Raw genomic sequence first — 8,145 nt, 5'->3', positions numbered from 1 at the left:
TTATGTATTCTGCTACAGCACATTCATATTTGCCAGGGAAGGGAAGCTATACAATGAAACTACAGTTCGGGTCTCAGCAAGATTTTGCTATACTACAGTACTAATTCTACTTGTAGTAGAAATATGTAAGGTTTCTGGGCTGGTTTAATTTGATTTAACTAGCTAAGAAAGTTGCTACATAGTTACATTTTAATTCAGTCACAATTATTGTAACAGGCCAATTTAGATGTTCCCTTAGACCGGAAGTGCCTCATGTCATTACATAATGTGCATTTGTTAGAAAATACAAGCAAAAGGTAAAGAAGTCTAAATGTTAAACAAAATCTCTCTAGTGCTGTTCATTCCGTAGACATCCCAATTTTCAGGAGGCGATCAAGACAGCACTGAGCAAACTACACTAATGCTATTAACCTTCATTCTTTGCCTCGGAGTTCTGCCTCTGTAATTGGCATGAACCCAGGGGTATTTGAGCAGGGATCAAAAGTATACGTCCAAATGATGCATTCTTGTAGTGGATCTGAGCTGCAGAAGTGCATGCATCTTCATAATGAATTAGCCTAAGAAATATATTGCTTTTATCCAGTATGTATCTATTATGCTCAATAATGGATTATCAAAATGAGTTCCGTGGTAACTACAGAGCACTGAAGTCTTTGTCATTTTCATGATGATTCTTATGCTTGATTTTTATACCAAGAACACAGATTGTCTAACATGCATAACCTCCTAATATATCTGAAGCAACCTTTCATTGACTCAATGGCTATTATACTTTTGTGAAGTTCATTTTGATTTTAAAATCTCTTCAGTACTTCCAGTGATTAAAGCTGCATTACCATAGAGCTACACAAGCATGAAAGGCCCAAACATATGTGCCATGTCCCCATCATAATATTCTTCTCAAAGAAATATCAAATTGCAGTGAGGTACTATGTGAATGTTTCTTGGTTATTATTTTAGTGCCATAATCCCCAGTTGACAATTGGAATTAGCATTATAAACAGAGTCTATTCAGATTACTTTAGTTTAAAAGTTAATATAGTCCTTCTCATGATTAAGATTAAATCAGTCTAATGAATATTTTAATATTTTCTTCTAGTGAGTAAATGCCACATAAGATGTTCATTATAAAGTATTTCTTCTTGCCTTACTAATAAAGAACAAACAAGCAGTAACCATCATGGACCAAAAATGGAAAATAAAGTGGAATCAGACCAATGCAAAAGTGTCAAGTAAAATTTGTCAGAGGCAAAAAATGGAGAAATTGTAAATGAACATCAGGTCAGTCAGAATTAAAAGATAGATTAATTTGGGCAGTATTATTTATCGCTTCTCGGCCTTTTGGCTAAGATCAAGTGTAGTATCGATATGCTGCACTTGGTTGAAGTCATTAGGTTACATTTCAGCTTCATTTGAAGCAATTTTTTAAAGCGGCATCTGGGCCTTTTGGCTGAGATGCAAATTAGATCAAGCCTTGGAGGAGGAGCTACACCAACTCCAATCAGCTTGGATCATGTAGGTCAAGCCCAAGACAGGAGGTGAGAGCCCTGTCTTGTCAGCTTGGATCGGGAATGTCCCAATTTGTTGGGACTCTGAATTGGCTTTAATTTGACTTGATTGGATTGGAATAAAGTTTAAAAAAAAATTTGGGCAGTATTATTTATAAGTCAGGCCTGCAGAAGGTCCTTACCAAAGCCTATCTTTCTTTTTCTGTTACTATGTAACTTGCCATGTATTTTCTGTTTCCATTTTAAGTACACCCTCTCACTGTGTAAGCTGGAATTCTCCAGTCCCGCTGCAATGAATGGTGCTTTCGTTGAGTACCAAATTTTTCATTCTCACTGGCAGCAATGGCAGGGTGAATGGGATTGGAGAATCCAAACTTAAGCATTTGTTTACGGATTTGTCAAAATCTTTTCTTGGCCAGATGATCATGTTAAAGATTCTCAAGGACCTACTGAGCAATGTGTCTGACCAGTCTCTTCATTTGGTTCATCTCCCTTGTGAGATGGTGCCAAATATATGGCACTGAGAGTGGCAGGGGTTAACATTCATGAGGCATCCACTGTGTGTCACATTCTTGATGATGATGATCTCCTTTATTTACTGCACATTCTTCAAGGCGAGCTGGCACACTCCCAACAAAATGCTGGCCAAAACCATCTCCTCAGAGAAAACATGTCAGCATCTGTGTGACATTCATAGTCTGCTCTAACCACTGACAGTGATAACACCTCTGTAGATTTTTCAAACCTTCCTCCTAAAGACTAGCTGCTTATACTTGAATGATGGGTTCACTCAAGATGAAGATTGAACAACTGGTAAGGTGAAGATTTACATTGGAACCTGACAAAGCTGCTATGAGTAGAATACAGGGCATTCTTTGGATATTTGATACAGGACAGATAACAGTTTGAATTATTAAAAATAGCTCAGTGAATGATGGATACAAGTTTTTTTTTCCTCGCCAAGGTAGGGTTTGTGTGAGGGAAAGGTTGACTTACACTTATAGGCTCCTAACACGATCCTTTAATAAGTTCAAAAATTACAGGGATGCATTAATTCAAGGATATAAATGTCACATTCTTCTTTTCAGCTTGCAATGAAAAATGTGTGCTACAAATGACATTACAGAATGGAATGGAGGAGTATGATGGTAATTATACACATTTCCATGCTCCTTTATTGAGTAGTGGAAGTGGAAAACAGTTACTGTTTATTGCCTGTGCCTAATTGACATTGAGTAAGTGATGATGAGCACATTCTTGAACTTCTGTAGTTCATGTGACGAAAGTTTTTCCATGATGTGTTAGGTAGGGAGCAATGCTACCTTTAAGACATTGCGCACATTCAATTTTTTTCAATGTATGATGCTTTCTGCATGCTATATTCTGACCTTTCATGGAACAAGCCTATCCAGTACTTTTCAGGCTAGTTGATCATTGAAAGGGAATTCCAGGATCTCGACCCAGTAACAATGAAGGGATGGTGATGTATTTGCAAGTCAGAATGATGCGTGATTGGAAGGCCACTTGGACATGGCAATGTTGTCATGCTTTTGTTCCCCTTGTTGTTCTAGTTAGTAAGGTTGTAATTTTAGAAAATGCTGTCAAAAGTCGCAGATGAAATATCTTGTTTCTGTCTTCACTTTAGAGGATACAAAAAACATTTCAGTAAAGCTGTAAATCGGGAAGTGGCAGGAAGGAACTTGGCGAATTTGCAGTCAGTAGGAAGGTAGTACTGAGCAAACTGATGGAGCTGTGGCCTGACACGTCTGTGGGTCCCAATGGACTTCATTCTAGAATCTTAGCAGAGCTGGCGCTGGAGGTAGTAGGTGCATTGGTGTCAATTTTCCAAAATGCCCTAGATTCTGGAAAGGTTTATCACACTGGAAAGTAGCAAACATGACCCCTCCATTCAAGAAGAGAGGTAGGCAGGAAACTATAGACCAGTTAACTTGACATCTGTTATGGGGAAGGTGTTGGAATTGTTCGTTAAAGAGATCATAGCTGGGCCCTTGGAAAAATTCCACATAATTGAGAAGAATCAGCATGGTTTATGATTGGGAAATCATGTTTATCCAATTTACTACAGTTCTTTGAAGCCGTGCGCTGTGAATAAAGGAAAACCTGTAGACCTTCTGTGCTTGGGTTTCCAGAAAACATTTGATAAGGTGCCACACCAAAGGTTATTGCATAAAATTAAAGCTCATGACGTAAGGGGTAACATAGCATGGATAGAAGACTGGATAGCTGACAGGAGACAGAGTATTTCTGAATGGCAGGATGTGATAAGTGAAGTTCCGCAACAGTCTGCAATAGGGCCTTAACTTTTTTTATAATTTACTTCAATGACTTAGATAAGGGGAGTGAAGGCGTGGTAGCTAAATTTGCAGACAACACAAAGATAGATAAGAATGTATGTTATGAAGAAGATACAAGGGCTAGGATTTTACAGACTTACCCCTCCCATTGATGGGTGGAGTGAGACAGTAAAATTGTGCGAAAGTGAGAAATCAGGTTCATCATACCCGATTCTCGGTTCTCGCAATTTTATGAGAGCTTAACTTCTGGTGAATTCAGGTTCTTGTCAGAAATGGGTGATAGGCTGAATAATTTATTTAAATTTATTTAAATGTTAATTTACATCTGCTTAGTGAGTGTGGCGCTGAATCATCTGATGGGGATATATGATATTCATGCAGTCTGGGGCTTGCAATTGACCATGGGCCCTCACGATTGCAGTGGTGGGGGAAGCTGGCTGGTGCGGGAAAGGAAGAGTTTGAGAGGCTGCCTGCAACAGCTGGGGCCTGACAGCTTTCTCGCTGTCTGTCAAACCTCTGCTATTGAAATTGCGCATGTGCAACATCAGAGTTCAGTTCCCTCCGCAAGCTGGCTGGCAAATTAAGCCCAACCTACAGCCAACTGCTTACAGTAGCTAGAAGCAATCTAAGCCATAGTTTCAATATCTAAGTACGTAAGATTGGGCGTTAATACTCATCCTAAAAAATGGATCAGGAACTGGAGCAGGAAATCTCCCATTTTCATGCCAGCCGGACACTTAGAATTATTCTCATAGAATTACTCCCAAGGAGTTTACAGATGGAAATAGATAGGTTGAGTGAGTGTGAAAAAGTTTTGTAGGTGGGGTATAATATGGGAAAATAAAAAGTTGTTCACTCTGGCAGAAAGAATAAAAAGCTGAGCATTACTGAAGTGGAGAATGACTGCAGAATTCCGAGGTGTAGTGGGATCTAAATGTTTTAGTTCTTGAGTCACTTAATGCTAGTATGCAGTTTCAGCACAAAGTCAAGAAGGCTAATAGAATTCTCTCCTTTTATTATAGGAGTAATTGAACATAAAAGTAAGTTGGGGGTAAGGTGTTAGCGTGGATAGAGGATTGGCTGTCTAATAGGAAGCAGAGAGTTGGTATCAATGGGTGCTATTCTAGTTGGCGGTTGGTGACTAGTGGAGTGCCACAGGAATCAGTGCTGGGGCCTCAACTATTTGCCATTTATATAGATGATCTGGAGGAGGGGGCTGAGTGTAGGGTGACAAAATTTGCTGATGACACGAAGAGGAGTGGAAAAGCAAATTGCGCGGTGGGTGTGGAAAGTCTGCAGAGAGATCTGGATAGGCTGACCGAGTGGGCGAGGACCTGGCAGATGGAGTGTAATGTTAGCAAGTGTGAGGTTATCCACTTTGGTAGAAATAATAGTAGAAGGGATTATTATTTAAAAGGCGAAAAGCTGCAGCATGCTATGGTGCAGAGGGACCTGGGTGTCCTTGTGCACGAGTTGCAAAAACCCAGTCTGCAGGTGCAGCAGGTGATCAAGAAGGTGAATGGAATGTTGGCCTTTATAGCGAGGGGGATAGAATATAAAAGTAGGGAGGTCTTGCTGCAACTGTACAGGGCACTGGTGAGGCCGCAGCTGGAGTACTGTGTGCAGCTTTGGTCGCCACATTTGCGGAAGGATATACTGGCCTTGGAGGGAGTGCAGAGGAGGTTCACTCGGCTGATACCAGAGATGAGGGGGTTGGACTATGAAGAGAGACTAAATAAACTGGGTCTGTACTCATTGGAGTTTAGAAGGGTGAGGGGGGATCTTATAGAGATGTATAAGATAATGAAGGGGATGGATAGGGTAGAGGTAGAGAGATTCTTCCCGCTTAGAAAGGATAGCAGGACTAGAGGACACAGCCTCAAGATAAGGGGGGGGACAGTTTAGATCAGGGTTGAGGAGGAACTTCTTCACTCAAAGGGTGGTGAATCTCTGGAATTCTCTGCCCATTGAAGTGGTGGAGGCTACCTCGCTAAATATATTTAAGACACGGGTAGACAGGTTTTTGATAGTCAGGGGAATTAAGGGTTATGGGGAGAAAGCAGAAAAGTGGAACTGATCCACTTCAAATCAGCCATGATCTTACTGAATGGCGGGCAGGCTCGAAGGGCTAGATGGCCTACTCCTGCTCCTATTTCTTATGTTCTTATGTTCTTGAGCTATTCAGGACATTGGTGAGACCACAATTTGAATATTCTGCGTAGTTTTGGTCTCATTCGGTTTATAAATTTGGTTTTGTGCAAGTTTAATTGATTAATATCTGAAATGAACGGTTTGTCTTATGAGGATAGTTTGGACAGACTGGTCTTGTTTCCACTGGAGTTGAGAAGAGTGAGGGGTGATTTCAATTGAAGTATATACACCCTGAATGGCCTTGACACGGCAGACATCGATGTTTTGTCTTGTAGATGTGTCCAGGGCTATTGGGCACTGTTTTAAAATTAGGGAAGCCCTCCTTATCAGACAGAGATGAAAAGATTTTGTTTCTTTGAGGGTTTGCATAACATTGAAATACTTTCCTTCAGAAAGTGGTGGAAGCGTGGTCATTGAATATTTTTAAAGCAGAGGTGGATAAATTCTTGTTAGGCAAGGGAATCAGAGGTTATTGGGATTTGATAGGAAATTGAAACTTGAAAGGTAATCAGAGAAGCCATGATCTTACTGAATGGTGGAGCAGGATTCTATTTCACATGTTTGTATGTATGTGCTGAGAATAGAGGGAGTAAATGCTTAAGATGGCATATAATCTGCAGGTTGCTTTATCTTGGACGGTGTCAAGCATCTTAAGTGTTATTGGAAGTATATTCAGGCAAATTGAGTGTATTCCAGCACACTCCTAACATACACCTGATACATTGTGAAAAAGCGTTGAGGCATCAGAAAGGGAATTATTCACTGCTGAATATTCTGGGTGGAATATTAGGGCCATCTCATGGTGGGAGTGCGGCTGAAAATTTGGTGATTTGTTTAAAACTCCATTGACTTTGGCAGGAATGGAATATCACAACAATAGGAAGGACTGTAAAATTCCATCTCCAGTCTCTGACCTTCTCACAAGGCTAGTCCAGTTACGTTTCAGGTCAATGGTAACTCCCAGATGTTGATGGTGAAGGGTTAATAATGGTAAGCATAGAATCAAAGCATGATTTCATGACAGAGGAAGATCAATTTGCTCATTGTGTCTGTACTGGCTCTCTGCCACAACAACTCAACTAGTCTCACTCATGTAAACCATGTAAACTTCCTTTTTTCAGGTGCTTATCAATTTCCCTTTGAAGGCCGCATTGAATCTGCCCCCATCATACTCTCAAGCTATGCTTTCTGTATCTTAACCATTTTGTGCAAAAATATATACTTTCTCATGATGATTTTGCCACCCATCTTAAATCTGTGTCCTTTAGTTCTCAATCCCTTCGTCCCTATCCACTCCCTCGTGATCCCTCATAATAATGAACAGTTCTATCAATCACTTCTCAACCTTTTCTTGTCTCAGGAGAACAAGCCTAGTTTCTTCAATCTATCCTCATAATCAAAGTCCCTAATCTCTGGAGCTATTCTTGCAAAGGTTGCTGTACCATCTTTTTAAACTTTCACATCCTTCTGAAAGCACAGTGATCAGAAAATAGACATGATGCTCTAGTTAGCAAAAGTTTATCATGCCTTCTTTGATTTTGTACTCTGTGCGTCGTAGAGTGGCACGGTGGCACAGTGGTTAGCGCTGCTGCCTCACAGTGCCGGGGACCCAGATTCAATTCCATTTGTATGTTCTCCCCATGTCTGCATGGGATTCTCCCAGATGCTCTTGTTTCCTCCCAAGATGTGCAGGTTAGGTTGATTGGCCATTCTAAATTTCCCCCTAGTGTCAGGGTAAATTAGGAGGTTAAGTATGTGGGGTTACAGGGATAGAGCCTGAGTGAGATTGTTGTTGGCGCAGGCTCAATGGGCCAAATGGCCTCCTTCTGCACTGAGGGGATTCAATGATTCTAATTTGTAAAGCCCAGGACCCTGCAAGTCTTTTCAACCACTTTCTCAGCCTGCAGTGATGACCTGGGGTTGAGATTATTGATTCTGAACAACCATCTTACTTTGTGTTTAGGGTGATTCCATAAGGAACTGTATTCCTCTGAGTCCCATTGACTTCAGTTTTTGGGGCTCCTTGATTCCTCACTTGATCAAATGCTGCTTTGATAGGAACTCACTTTAACCTCACCTCTGGGATTCAACATTTTATTCTACATTTGGACTGTAGCTATCCTGAGATCAAAAGCCAAGTGGTCTTGGCAAAACCTCAGCTGAACATCAGT

General features: G+C 40.7%; 1 non-coding gene across 1 annotated transcript; it reads left to right on the top strand.

The window, feature by feature from the left end:
* The first annotated feature begins 1,325 nt into the window (after positions 1-1,325).
* Positions 1,326-1,517, top strand: LOC145342784 (U2 spliceosomal RNA). Its single transcript, XR_013886634.1, has one exon. It is a non-coding gene; the product is annotated as a U2 spliceosomal RNA (small nuclear RNA).
* Positions 1,518-8,145: the final 6,628 nt, after the last annotated feature.

This window comes from Carcharhinus amblyrhynchos, chromosome 4 (genome assembly GCF_965287045.1).
Source record: "Carcharhinus amblyrhynchos chromosome 4, sCarAmb.v2.hapA, whole genome shotgun sequence".
Taxonomy (NCBI): Eukaryota; Metazoa; Chordata; class Chondrichthyes; order Carcharhiniformes; family Carcharhinidae; genus Carcharhinus; species Carcharhinus amblyrhynchos.
This window is presented reverse-complemented; position numbering and strand designations above follow the sequence as displayed.